The sequence below is a fragment of the Microtus oregoni genome, unplaced genomic scaffold (genome assembly GCF_018167655.1).
Source record: "Microtus oregoni isolate MIOR12 unplaced genomic scaffold, Mior012 000029F_ref0000214, whole genome shotgun sequence".
NCBI lineage: Eukaryota > Metazoa > Chordata > Mammalia > Rodentia > Cricetidae > Microtus > Microtus oregoni.
In genome coordinates, this window is record NW_024543088.1 from 26,850,924 (window position 1) to 26,864,832 (window position 13,909).

Here is a 13,909-nt window from a genome sequence, read left to right on the forward strand (position 1 = left end):
GTCACATTCCTGTGGTCCACAGAGTCTGGAATAAATACTTTGCATGTAGGACTGTGTGTAGATAGCATGGGTTGCCGTGTTGCAGAGAGCCAGCCCTTAGCGAGTCCGTCTGTTGTGCTGCAGAGCAGTGTGCTGTGCAGGAGGCCTTGAGAGCGTTCTTGTCCTGGTAGATGACTCTGCAGGGTTAGAATCCCCCCCGACCGTGCACCCAGTGGTGTTCTACGAGCAAGGCAGAAGAGGCCCTTGTAATGAATGGCTCTGCTCAGCTAGGGAGAAGGAGGAAGAGGGTACAGGAGGGAGCACTTGACTGACTGCTGTTCATCTGTGTCTGGCTCGCGGAGCACATCGCTGCTTTCTGAGTCTTGCCTAGACACCGTGCTGTGGACAGCAGATACTTCTTCTGTGCCGAGCCCTACAGTAGCCAGTCTGTAATTACCTCTAATATTCCCACGATAGAAGGTAGATGTTCCGATCCTAACTTACCTATAAGGAAAGCAATGCCTAAGGAAGTGTGAGAAGCTGCCTAGGTCCCTCACTAGCCCTCGCATACAGGCTCAGTGGTCTGGGTCTGTTTGACTGTGAGGGCCAGGGGTTAGCGCAAGTCTAACATTTTCCCTTAACCAATCTGCCAGGCTTCTCCTGTGTCATGCATCCGTCTAATCTTATTAACTGCCATGTCTGCGAGTGTGTGTGTGTGTGTGTGTGTGTGGTGTGTGTAGGCTAGAGGACATCTTTAGGAGCTGTCCAGTTTTTAATTTTTTTTTTTTAATTTAAAGATAGGATCTCGTGTTTGCCCGGAACTCACGAAGTATCTTTCCAGTACTTGAATTACAAATGTGTGATCCCGTGACTGTCTTTTTAAAGCCTGGGTTCTAGGACTTGGACTCAATCCTTTACGGACCGAGCTATGTCCTTGGTCTCCTAACGTTATTGACCCTCAGAGTCTCTGCTCCTGTGCCTTGCTCTATCACAGGCAGTGTCCCAGCACAGGGTGCGGCCTGCATAATTAAATATGCAGAGCAGCAAGGGTGTGCTGGGGGAGGAGATGAGAAATAAACCTGGAAATGAGGGGGAGTAGCCAGTAATCTAGAGTCACAAAGGGCTGAGCGTGGGGGGGGGGCTCCGCAAGATCTGTTGCAGTTGCATCTGAGTGACTTGGGCCAGCCGTGGAAAGGACAGAGGCGAGGGCCCTGCGTGCAGGCAGTGGGCAGCCGGCACAAAGTGGGAAGGAGTTCGTGTGTGAACTCGGGCTTGCTGTACCAGCAGCTCCAGACTGCAGGTGCAAAAGCAGCAGAGGCAAACCGGAGGGGGCTGCCTGGTGCGAGGAAACCATGGGACTGCTTCCAAGTGCCCAAGTCAAGGTCTGCTGCTACCCCTGCCCGCCCCCCCCCCCCCAGTTATGTTTTTATGAATGTCTTTCTGACAGCTGTGTGAGGAGTTCTTTGAAAGGTGAGGACAATAGTGGAAGCGCGAAGCTTAGAGACGTTTGGCCCATTCCGTGTGTGTGTGTGTGCTGTGTGCGTGTGTGTGTGTGTGGGGGTGGGGTGGTTGCTGCTGCCTTGGAGCAGTGCTGTGGCAGTGGGATGGAGGAGGGAGAAATTCAGGATTTGATCGAGTGATTCCTTTGGAGAAATGTCAGGCTGAATGGACCCAGAGCTGCAAACAGACACATCAGTGTTATTTTGTGGAGAAGCTACCAGAATTCCAGACCCAAGAGTATGGACTTTGAATTCAAATCTCTAGCTTCTAGCCAAGCAGTTGAGGGTGCAGCGGCTTCTGGCTTCTGACTCCTACCTCAGAGCAATAAAAATGCCCCCAAACAAGGCCTTCAGAATGTGTAGCTGCCTTTGCTCTCTCAGGATTTTTTTTTTAATAAAGTATTCCTTCTTTAAGCCTTCTGAGCTGTTATATTTATCGTGTTCTCTTTTTGTCTTGTCCAGCACATGTGTGTTCTACCATTGAGCTATGTCTCCAATTCTTTTTCAATGTGTTTTGTGTTCATGAAGAGATTTCTGTCTCTTGTTTTAGACCTTTAGCAACAAACACACTCTCTGTCATATAAAACGGACCTGCAAAGATCCCAGAGGGGCTGCTGCATCAAAACCCCTTGTGGCTAGCGGCTGTGACAAGGAGACCACCTCCCTGTCTTCACTTGAGTTTAGCTTGCTCTTGCCTGGTTCTCCCTAGACTTCCTGTGAATGAGCTGGGCTTTCCAGAAAGTCCCCCTGCTTTTTAGCGTAGAGAAAGGTCTCCGAGTGGTTAGGCAGTGGTTTAGTCAAATTCCCACAACAAATAATGTCAGAATCAGGTTGAGAAGCTACAGTGACTAAGCCCTTACCTCTAGTCACCAAGCCAAAATGACCTTGCATGGGTCCTATGCCTCTGGTTAACCCTTGGTCACCTCTACTAAAGCTGTCTGTTTCTGAACATTATTCAAAATGTCCTAAGTGTGTGGATAGTCATTCCTGAGGCTTCTCTACATGGTTCTTTTCCAGTAGTTTACAGTCTAAAGTTACCAGGCTTTCTAAAAAGGGGAAAAGAAATGAGTTTAACACCATCTCTTAAAAAACTGTGCTTTGTTTGTGCTCATTCGTTTTTTTTTTCTTCAAAATTTCTTTCATACTACCCATTCAGTCAACAAACATTTATTGAGTTCTTACTGTATGCCAGGCATTGTGCTAGGTGCTGGGGATTGATTCAGAGATAATTTGGAGGCGTATGGAAGGGGAGTGGATAATTGCAGCCCGGTGAGATCAGTGCTATAATAGAGGGATATATAAAGAACTAGAAATAGCACTATGAATAACATCTCTGAACAAATTGCCGTCTTTTTTCCCTTCTGGATTATTCCCTGATGTATATTGCCCAAAGTGGGATTACCGGGTCATTTAAAAGATGAAAACAATTTGGCACAAAAAGATGTAATGGCTTCGCCTGGGGAATAAAGCTCCATTTTCAGCAGGAGAAGAAACTGTTGACAACTCTGGATTTAGACCGCTTCTCCTGGAGGACCAGTAGCTTTCACGCTACACTGTATCAGCGCGGTGCCTTCTGGAGGGGGAGCACCTGTGACACGTAGGTCAGCTTACATGCAGGAACACATGTCTTCACCGTCAGCCTCACAGATTCCTTGCTTTCACTGTAACCTGGCTCTGGAAGTGTCGTTTTCATCTTATGACTGTGTCCTTGTTTAAAGGAGGTGACTTGCTAAAGACTCTGCAGGTGAAACTGGAGAAATCCATGACTGAGTGGAGTATAGTTTTTTACTCTAATCCCCACCCCACTCCCCATGCTGTGTTCAGAGAACCTGGGCACTTACTCCAGGTAGGGCCCGGTTCACTAGTGTCTTTTCTCAAGATTAGGATGTTCCTACCCCTAAAACGTCAAAACTGCACACAGCATCCTACTCTTTATAAGCCCAAAGAAACTCGAGGGCTCCTTTGTTTCCTGGCCCAGATCTGAAATACTATGTGGTCCCCCAAACCCTGCCCCACCTTGGAACATGGAATCCCAAGGAAAACTGAAACTGTGCCATGGTTCTCTTTGAGATGTGTGGTTTCTCTAGTAGTCACAGTTTGAAGCGATACTCTTGTCCCTACTATTGAGCGCCTCTCATAACTGGAATCAAAGTGTGTGTCTACCTTAGACTCCAGCGATACCCTTGTCTCACAGCGCATTCTCTGCCTCTCCCCAGACATCCTGCACTTGCCCACCTCCATGCTTCCGCTCTCGCTGTTGCTGTAGAGGTGAGATGAGCTCACTTCTCTCTCTCTCTCTAGAACTCTTGTCCTATAGAGCAATCAGTCGCTGTCACCATCTGCTCCCTACCACCACCTTCTTTGCCCTCACAGAGATTCTGCTGCGTTTACAGGCAGCCGAGTGTATATGCTCATGCTTAGAAACACAAGATCCCGGCTTGGCTCCTGGCTGTGGTACTTCCTAGCTGTGAGCTGAAACATGCCAGAAACATATGACTGAATTTCTTTTTCATGACATGGGTGTAATTAACTGATCACCTGTGTCATAGTGTTTCTGGGACTTGGGCTTTGGCCTGTGCTTCTTCCTCAGCCCTCGCCCTTTCCCCTTTCATATGGAGCTGCTTCAGGGCACAGAGAGTATTTCATTTCCTGGGTCTGTGGATGGATGGAATTGCTGCCAGGACTCCTTTAAAGGACAGAGCAATTCTATACATCCTAATTGAGCACATCCAGCTAGGGCATTGTTAACTGAAGGTTCCACTTTAGTGTGCTAGGCTGGCCTGGAAGGAGTTTTCTATTGTGGGATTCTCAGCACACACAGGGATGGATCTGGTGGGATACTGCTTCTTGAGAGATAGGGAAGAGTCTAGCGCTGCTCTGCCTATCTGGAGTCTCAGCCAATCGAGAGTCTCAGCCAGTAGAGAGTCTTAGCCCAGTTGGGAGTCTCAGTCTATTGGAAGCTCATAGTGCTAGCTGTCCCTCATGGCAGAGTCGGGGTCTTGCTTGGGCATGACCTGGCTTCTTTCCTGTAAGAGTTGCAGAGTTAGAAGGAAGGAGTAGTGGAGCTAAGGCTAAGAGTCCACTCAGAAGCCATCTTCTCTGGGAAAATCCCTTCCATGTTCATATCTTGTTGTTATGGAAGGTTGACTATGGAAAGGAATCTTTATTAAAATGATAGTTCAGTTGTTTAGCTTTTTCTTGTATCAGTCCCTCAAATGCAGCACCTACCATGAGTCTACAATTCAAGTCCTTTAGGCCAGGATACCAAGTCCTCCATGTTCTGTCTGTAACATCTGTCTCCAGCTTTAGCTACGTGCTGCTGTTCTTACTAGGGTCTCTGAGAATAGCCTGACTTTATCCTCAAGGCCCGTGCAACTTGGTCCCCTGTGCCCATTGTCTTCCTTTATAGTCAGAAGCCCTCTTGGGTTTTCAGGCTTCCTTGCAAAGCCGCCACCTCAGCAGAACATGGCACAGACTTGCTTTTACGGTCTTTTCACCCAGTCTTGCATGTTCAAGCATTCAGGGAATCTAGACACGTGTCGGCACCTGAGCCTGCTAGGTCCACACTGCTTCATCAAAGCCCGACTACTGGTAAGTATCTGTTTTCTGGGCACTGACTGCAAGGAATATGCCATCATGTCAACTAACAGCTGTCCCAGGAGGCTCAGAAGTCGATACCAGGCTTACTCAGGATTTGTTTGATCAAGAACGCAGCCGTTTGAAATCTGTTTTAGAATTGATCTGATGCTATGTCATGGCCGTCCTTTCTCAGGCCTGTTCTGGACTCCTATAGGTGTATCTGATTCATGCCAGGCCTCTGAGCTTTTTACTTAAGAACTTCACAGCAAAGTAGGATAGACAACAGATTTGCAGGTTTCTTACATGAATGCTAAAAAAAAAAAAAAGGCAGCCATTATTTTTATACCAAAGCAATTCAAAGTGTGAAAATGGCAGTTTTTTTTAAAAAGGTATATTTCTGCCCTGAGAAGAAGAATAAATGTCAATATTCTATTTGTGACTATAATTAATAAAACCCTTGTCACAGAGTTTGGTTTTTGAAGAGTCTGGTTTAAGATTGCTGCTATAATCCCCCAAACCTTTGATGTGCACTCCAGTGCTCAGGCTCCTCTGTGAGGTAGCAGCTCTTCCTCAGTGTTGATAGAGTTTAAAGAAGATTTTTGGATGTGAAGCTGATTAATGTGCGATCAAAAATTAGGTTTGGAAATATTTTTGAAAGTAGCGTTTTTTTTTTTTAAAGCAGCTTGCGTTAGAAGGAAAAAATATGTAAAGCATTCATGTATTGTGTTTTTGAAAATAATAACATAAATAAATTTACTTTGGAGGACCATCACATTATCTTAGAGAACATAAATGATTTATATTAAGTTTTTAATCCAAATAATTTGTCTGTAGGTCCATAGCCGTTGAGAAGTGATAGAGACCTCAGTGCGCATGTGTGCCTCTGTAGTGCCTCTGCTGAGTGCAGAACTCAGGGAAGTGGTTGTCCACACCCCGAAGGACAGGTAGTGTAGGCCCTGTTTTGCTGACAGGGAACTTGAGCTCAGAGAGGTTCACATCATTTCCATAAGCCCCGGATTTGAAACTGTGCTACTGACGGCTTTTAGAAACCCTTCTATTTACCCACGTGCCCTGGCTTTCTTTATTCTCTCTGTCCCCTTTCACCATGGCGGCGGCTAGTTTAGGGCCAGATCAAGCAGTGGCAATCTGCAGTTGCGACCCCTTTGATAGTGGGGAGTCCAGATGAGTTTCTTGGCATTCGCTGCCAAGAATGTGCCTTCTCCCTGCTTCTTCGCACCCACTCCAGCCTTTGTTTGTGTCTCTTCCTCCCTTTTGGGGAGACATTTTTCATTTCCACTTCAGAAGCCAGGAGGTTATGTGAAGAGGGTTCCATAGTTTCATTTAAAACATCTAAGTGACGGACAATGAGGAATACTGAGAACTCAAGAACAATCGCAGTGGGTTTTTGATCCTACTGCACGTACTGGCTTTGGGGGAGCTTAGGCAGTTTGGATGCTCACCTTACTAGACCTGGATAGAGGTGGGCGGTCCTTGGGCTTCCCACAGGTCAGGGAACCCTGATTGCTCTTTGAGCAGTTGAGGGAGGGGGGCTTGATCGGGGGAGGGGGAGGGAAATGGGAGGCGGTGGCGGGGAGGAGGCAGAAATCCTTAATAAATAAATAAATTAAAAAAAAAACAAAAAAAACCATCTAAGTGACAAATCACATTCACTAGTGTTTCTCACCATCTTCTGGAACCTGCAGACTCTGTGTGAAAAAGATGTCCATTGGCTAGAAATTGGGAGCTGTCTTCCTTGACTAAGTCACTCTCCAGGGAGAAGGTTTCAGACCGGCCCCTCCCTTCACTTCCAGGTCCTTAGCCTACTCACCTGGTAAGAGTGCCGGCCCTGTTGGTGATTTCTAAGGTTCTAAAATTCTACATTTTTTTTCAAAGTCTCCAAGCTATGAGTTTCTGCTGAGCTGCACATTCCTGCAGCTGTTTCTCTGACACTTTTCAATCTTTACATTTAATCTCTTCAACAATGTATAATTTTTTAAAGGGAAGCTCTTATAGACACTTCTGAAATATAAGGGTGGAGGGAATAAAAGGATGTTAAAAAATAGAAAACAACCAATTAAACAGTATATAGCATATAATTCTCCTTGGAAACTTACTGCGAGATTGAGGAGCACTTTAACAACTGGTAATTTAAATTGCGTTTGAACTCTACTAATGGTTTGTTTGCATGGGAACCTCAATCATTTCACAGCAGTTCTTTAGCAAAGCGGCTTGTTCTCTTTACGGCAATGGAGAAGAAAATTATTAGAAGAGAAGTTGACTCTGGGAAAGGGCGGCCACTTACACTGGCACACAGGAGGAAGCTGGAGAGTGGATGTGACTCCCCCGGGGCCAAGGCTAGAGGACTGTGTCTTTTATTGAGGCTTAGAAATCTAGGGAGTCAGAAGCCCTTTGCCTCTCATAGAAACTGTTTTGGGTTTCCCTCCCTCACCCCTTGCTCTCCATAAGGAGCTTTGATTTTATGAGGTTTTGGGTTGGAGGTATTTTTTTTTTTCTATCAGATTTCACTGTCCATAGTGGTAGAGTTGGCCTCTTACTGATCAGTTTCTCAGCAATTTTGAAGTCCTGTCTCTGGTAAAGATGATTTTCGAGATTTCTGGTATTCTGAAGACCTCAAATTCTCAGGAATGAATGGCTTTAGAGGGCTCGTCTTGAGTGAATTCCATTTTCCTTATGGAATTTCTTTCTGTTGTTGAGGTATACTTGAGTGTGTAAGAACTAAGGCAGGTTCCTGGCCTCATTAGTCTCTGTTAAAGATGGGCAGTAACTATATGTAGTGGACTGAGCCCCAAATCCTCTGTTACTAGTGATGGCCATTTCCCTGTCCTGGTGCCTGGCTCTCTTGTGGTGGAAGAATTGGGGAAGTCACTTTGAGGTCCCCCCGCCCCCCGCCACTCTAAGCTTATACACAGATCGGAAGACTGATATCAGGGACATGGAGCAATTATATGATTGTTTAGAAGATGCTCAAAGATTCTATGAGAATGAGGGTGGAATTTCCTGATGAGTTTCAGTTCCATGAACCTTGGACAAGCGTTGCAATAGTCCACAGTTCTGGAATATACATTTTATAATCCCAAGAAAAGAGCCATATTTCTCAATGAGATGAGTCTGCAATGAGGATTTACCAAGGAATATTAAGACTTCACAGCTCTCTATGGCTCCCTTGTTCTCATATTACAGGGAAGGAAACTGAAATTCAGAGGGCCACTATGTCTTTTTTTTTTTTTCCCTCCTTAATTGCTCTGTCTTGGACTTGTGTTGTTTAGATGGGCCTGTTTTCCAGGAGTGCTGGAGACGAAGAGTGGGAGCATTCTCTTCCCACTTCCTTTGAGACAAACCTGCCAAACAAGAGTGCCTGGTACTGACTGGAGGATAGGGGGGGTTTGGAAGTCAGTCAGACATCATCCAGTATGGTCCAGTCAGGGACATTGTCAGCCCAGGAAGTTGTCCTGTTGCTGGTTGGAGCCCGGAGCCTCAGCCATTCCTCTCTCTGTTTTCCACAGGTGGGAACTGAATCAGAGAAGCAGAGAGTCAGCTGGTTCTGCATTTGACATCGTTCCCTGGTCCCTCATTGGAGAGGAGGAATTTTCCCTTAGCTGGTGAGTGCTACACAGAAATATGCTTCTTTTTTAATAGCAAAATACATGTTTTGATCAGTTTTGCAAAGTAACGGGTTCTGGGAGCAAGAGTTGAGAACTGGATAATTCTAAAATGTTCATCATCATCATCATCATCATCATCATCATCATTATCTGAATTGGCTTCATGGCAACAGACCAGATATAAAAATGTCAATAAAATCTGTGGCACGGCAAAGGTGAGCTTCACCTCTGACAAGGTGGCGTACAGAGAAACTGGAGGAAAACTCAGTGGCAATGATTTCATCTTGCCAGTAATTGTGTGGCTCCCTTCCTTTTCCTTTGGCAGAAAGTAGAGTGTCATTGAACTTGAAAGACTGGCATGAAGATGACAGGGAACAAGCTGATATTTCTTGTTTGCTCCTGTGTGATGTGCTGTTTTCTTTGGCAATCTCATTTTATTTTCCCATCAACCTTTGGAGGTGGAGAGGGCTAGCTTAGCCTTGGCAGAGTGTGGAAGCCCCTGTTTTAACGACCTGCTAGTGTTCCGGTGCTAATTGAGTGTGGGTTTTGTTGCCGTCCGTCTGAAAGGAAAGTGGTAATAGATACCTTTTTTTGCTTCGGCTCTCTAGTTCATAGGTGCATTGTTACGAAGGATACGGAGTGACCTGGGGCGCCTGGGTAACAAGCTGAGGGAAATAGTTGGGGGATTCTTGCTTCTACTGACTGTAGTTCTGTGGTTTCCATGATGAGGATCAATCCCTATGTACTGCAAGGATTGACATGAAACTACATAAATAATATATCCCACTATGGGTGTTGTGGAGTTTTCCAAAACACAGCGAATGTTATTGTGATTGGAAAAAAGCCAACTTGATTTGAAAATGTAACTGACTTCGTCCTTGTCTTGTCATTCTGTTTTCCTCATCGTTGTTTGACTCCTTTTCGCGGAGGGTTGGTGTCCATAGCATCGGTAACCTGCACTCTTTGTCTTTGACTTTACGGTATTTATTAAAATCTCAAACATGGGCTTGAATATATATCCCCCCCATTATGGTTGCAGCATCAATGGAAAGGTATATTACCTGCTTCACCTTTTGAGTTTCTCAGTGTTTAAACAGAAATTGTGGTAGCCTTGAACTTGGGTTTTTTTTTTATTTAAATTTATTTATTTATTAAGGATTTCTGCCTCGTCCCCGCAACCACTTCCCATTTCCCTCCCCCTCCCCCGATCAAGTCCCCCTCCCTCATCTGCTCGAAGAGCAATCAGGGTTCCCTGACCTGTGGGAAGCCCAAGGACTGCCCACCTCTATCCAGGTCTCGTAAGGTGAGCATCCAAACTGCCTAGGCTCCCACAAAGCCAGTACGTGCAGTAGGATCAAAACCCCACTGCAATTGTTCTTGAATTCTCAGTATTCCTCATTGTCCGCTATGTTCAGCTAGTCTGGATTTATCCCATGCTTTTTCAGACCTAGGCCAGCTGGCCTTGGTGAGATCCCAATAGACCATCCCCATTGTCTTGAACTTGGGTTTAATGAATTCGAGTGGTGTAATTGTAGAACAGGAAAGACAGCCTTAAACGAGGCAGCTGGAAGAGACTCGGAAGTTTCTGTTATCCTTACATTGTTATGATTCAATGGTGACTCTTGCTTCTGAAGCCCTCATGTTACCTGGGCATACGTTATTTAGAACCAGGTGGAAGGGTGACCTTGCAATCCCAGAAGACCTGGTTCAGAGGGAGATGACTTTCGGCTCCACTTGAGTAGGATGTCATCTCTGATGCTCTGCCGTGTTCTTTGCTCTGTCCCCTTTTGGTTGCTGACTCTCTCATCCTCAAGGTATTTGCCCTATGGTTAGTAGATCACTGCCCAGTGACCAGGCTGAAGACATCTGCTTACCTGTTTGGAGGAGAAGAGAGCCTTGTGGCCACATTCACAGAGGTTTTGGTTACTGCCCAGTGATGAACTGTCACTGAGGCCGAAAGGTTGGGACTATGATACTTGGAATATACACACCGGAGACTGTCCTACTCAAACCTCCTGGCAGTCACACAGCACAGATGAAGTGGCTCCTCAGAGCAATTCTGCCTTTGGGGAGAAAGGACTAGAAGCCTTGCTCCCAGCCCTCATTGGTGTCATGCTTCAGTGCTCACAGCATCTTTTGGAATGGATGCTAGTCAGCTGGACTATGCAGAGGTTCTGAGAAGACCAAGATGATGTGCCATGAAGAGCTAGTTATAAGAGCGCGATTGGAAAAGGCAGGATACTGGGTCATACACAATCTTGACCTTCAAGAATATGATCCCCACGGGGCTGGAGTGATGGCTCAGCGGTTAAGAACACTGACTGCTATTGCAGAGAACCTGGGTCCAATTCCTAGCACCCACATGGCAGCTCACAACTATCTGAAACTCTAAGATCTGACACCCTCACACAGACATTCATGCAGGCACCGAAGTACATACAAATAAATAGTTTTTTAGAAAATAGAATACCCAGCCAAAAGGACACTCTCTGCCTCTGTCCCATAGTCTAGTGGGGCATAATAATTACATGACACATTTTCATGGATAGAAGAATAAATCTAAATCTGAAGGTTGGGAGTGTCCCTTTCCCCAAGGCTGCTCTACCAGGTCCTGACTAATTCTGTTGGGGTTGTTTTACAGCTGGATTGCATGATTTTATGAGGGCTAACCAGATGACTGTACACAAGGAGGCTTTTGAGAGCAGCGAAGCTTCAGACATGTACTGTGAGTGTGTGCAGTGGCAGAGTATGGCAGGATGGGCGAACAGAAAACCTGCCCAATGTTAGCCTTTTCTTGCCTTCATCTTCTGGATCCCAGAATTGTAGGTCACATTGATTGTCTTGCTGGCCCCTTAGGTTTGCTTTGTGCAAGCCTGTTGGTAGTACTTTATCAAGTGTGGTCCCTTCATAGGTTGTTGTAATTGTATTCTCCTTCAAGATTCAAAATGAGTTAAAAGGGAAGTAAGATACCGTAAAGGTTGCGTCTAGCACTGTGTCGCGGACATGGTATTTATGCTTGCCATTCATCCTTCTCCATGCCCAGACCCTGTCCTCACCAAGACTGGGTGAGCAGTAATGCGTTCTGAGTCTTGGAAAGAAATTCAATTTGGAGCTTTTTTTTTTCTTTTTTTAAACATTAAAGTTGACACCTAAAGCTGGAAGAGGTGTCGCAGGTAGATGCAGAGACCTAGGAAACTGAGTACCTAGAGAAGTCGTAGTCTAGCCTGTGGGACTCTTGCTTTGTTCTCGTAATCACGCCTTCTGCCCCAAGCATGCCTGGCCCAGTGGGAGTCAGGAAGGAAATGATTTCCCTCTTTGGATATCCATGTACAATTGTTGTAGCCAAGGCCTCTCAGTTTTAATATTTCCGTTTTGGTCTTAAGAGCTACCAGGTATTAGAGTCTGCCGGAAGCAAAGCGTTGGTCATTTCTGGTAGAGGTATGTGTCTTGGCTCCCTGCAGTTCCTTGGCCAGGTGGCTTCTGAGTATTTGTCACCATCTGCTAGGCCAGGTTTCATTTTTATTTACTTGTTTCACAAATTACAAGGGGACTTACTGAGTGGGAACCGAGGCCCATGCAGTCTCCCAGAGTCAGTGGGTCTTCCTGTAATGCAGGGGGGATTGCTTATAGGAGATAGGATTGCTGGGAAAGAAAAGGCAGAGGAATCCCTTTTCAGCCTTCTTGACTTTTGGTGCAGTGGGGTTGCCTCTTTCTTTCCTTGCTATGGACCTAGGAGATCAGAGTTGTTTTTAAGAGTTCTTTTTCATTGGTTCCTTTGTGGTAGAAGGTGTTAAAAGTCTGTGCTGCTAAGTGTATTATGCCATTGCTGCACAACTACTTTTTGTTATAGTGTATGCCATTATTTTCTCCCCCGAGTCTAGTCTTTGTCAGAAAGTTAGCAACTACAGAGTCTTTTTGTTTTCCTTCCTGGAGTCCTGGAGATTGAACTCATGGCTTTGTGTATGAGGAGCAAGCTGGCACTGAGCTCCATGCACAGCCCAGTCTTAGACTCCTTAGGATACAATGGCGAGTTAGGCTCACTCCCTGATCTCTAGAAGCTTGTAACTTTCAGGGAAGATACAAAGAGAAGAGTAACACACACACACACACACAAAGCCAAAAGATGCATAGAGAAGACAGTCACACACAATGGGAAGAGACACAGAGAGAAGATGATCACACAATGGGAAGAGACGTAGAGAGAAGACAGTCACACACAGTGGGAAGAGATGAAGAGAGAAGAGACTCACACAATGCAATGGCAAGAGGTGCATAAAGAAGATGGTCACACACAATGGGAAGAAAAACAGAGAGAAGATGATCACACACAGTGGGAAGAGATGTAGAGAAAAGAGAGTCACACACAGTGGGAAGAGATGTAGAGAGAAGACATCCCACATAATGGGAAAATGATTGGTTACAGTATTTTTATTTGTCACAAAATGTGTTTCAAGCCTTACTATATTGGGACATGGAGGTAAGTAAATCACAGACCCAGATCTCCCTGAGTCTAGACAAAGGGCATGGAGAGTAGAGAGGATCTTATGGACAGTTTCCAGGGAGAAGATTTATCTCTAAGGGACCCCCGGGGGATGGTATGGTGAGCCTGTGACCATAGTTGTGGCACAGAAGCTGGTCAGTATATGAGGATGGAAGTGGATAATATAAAAATTTGACTGGACATGTCAACATTTCATGTGTGATTCTGTTTCCAGCTCATCTGTAATCACAAGCTTCAGCAGAAAGTACTGCCCTGACTTTTTATACCCTGCTGTTATATTCACAGTAATGTATGCGTGGCCAAGGTGTGCCTGGCTCTGTGTCCCAAAGGTAGACAGCAGTTCTGTGTTCTTGAGCAAAAGTGTTTCTTTCCAGAGTTCCTGATATGGAACCCTGGTGATCTGATTCCTAGGCTTAATGCAAAATAGTAGATTTAGTGGGGTGAATCAGCAAATATTCTAGAATTTGAACATTGCAAACTCTCATGCAGTATTATCAGTTACTGTTTCTGTGTAACATTTTCCCCAACTTTTCCACTAAAAGAAGAAACATCCATTTAAGCCGGGTGGTTGGCAGTGCACACCTCTAATCCCAGCACTCAGGAGGCAGAGCCAGGCAGATCTCTTGAGTTTCAGGACAGCTAGGGCTACACAAAGAAACCCTGTCTTGGAAAAAACAAGAAATAAACAAATAAACAAAAACAGAAAAAAGAACCATCTATTCATTCCT

The 13,909-nt window shown here is 45.4% G+C and overlaps 1 protein-coding gene across 2 annotated transcripts in view; it reads left to right on the forward strand.

The window, feature by feature from the left end:
- The window catches only part of LOC121464860 (LIM domain containing preferred translocation partner in lipoma), a 601,897-nt gene that overhangs the window by 54,160 nt on the left and 533,828 nt on the right, over positions 1-13,909 (forward strand). For both annotated transcript variants that reach the window (XM_041677943.1, XM_041677944.1), the window contains exon 2: positions 8,582-8,677. The gene's annotated coding sequence lies outside the window, so the exon portion shown is untranslated. The remainder of the gene's footprint in view (positions 1-8,581; positions 8,678-13,909) is intronic.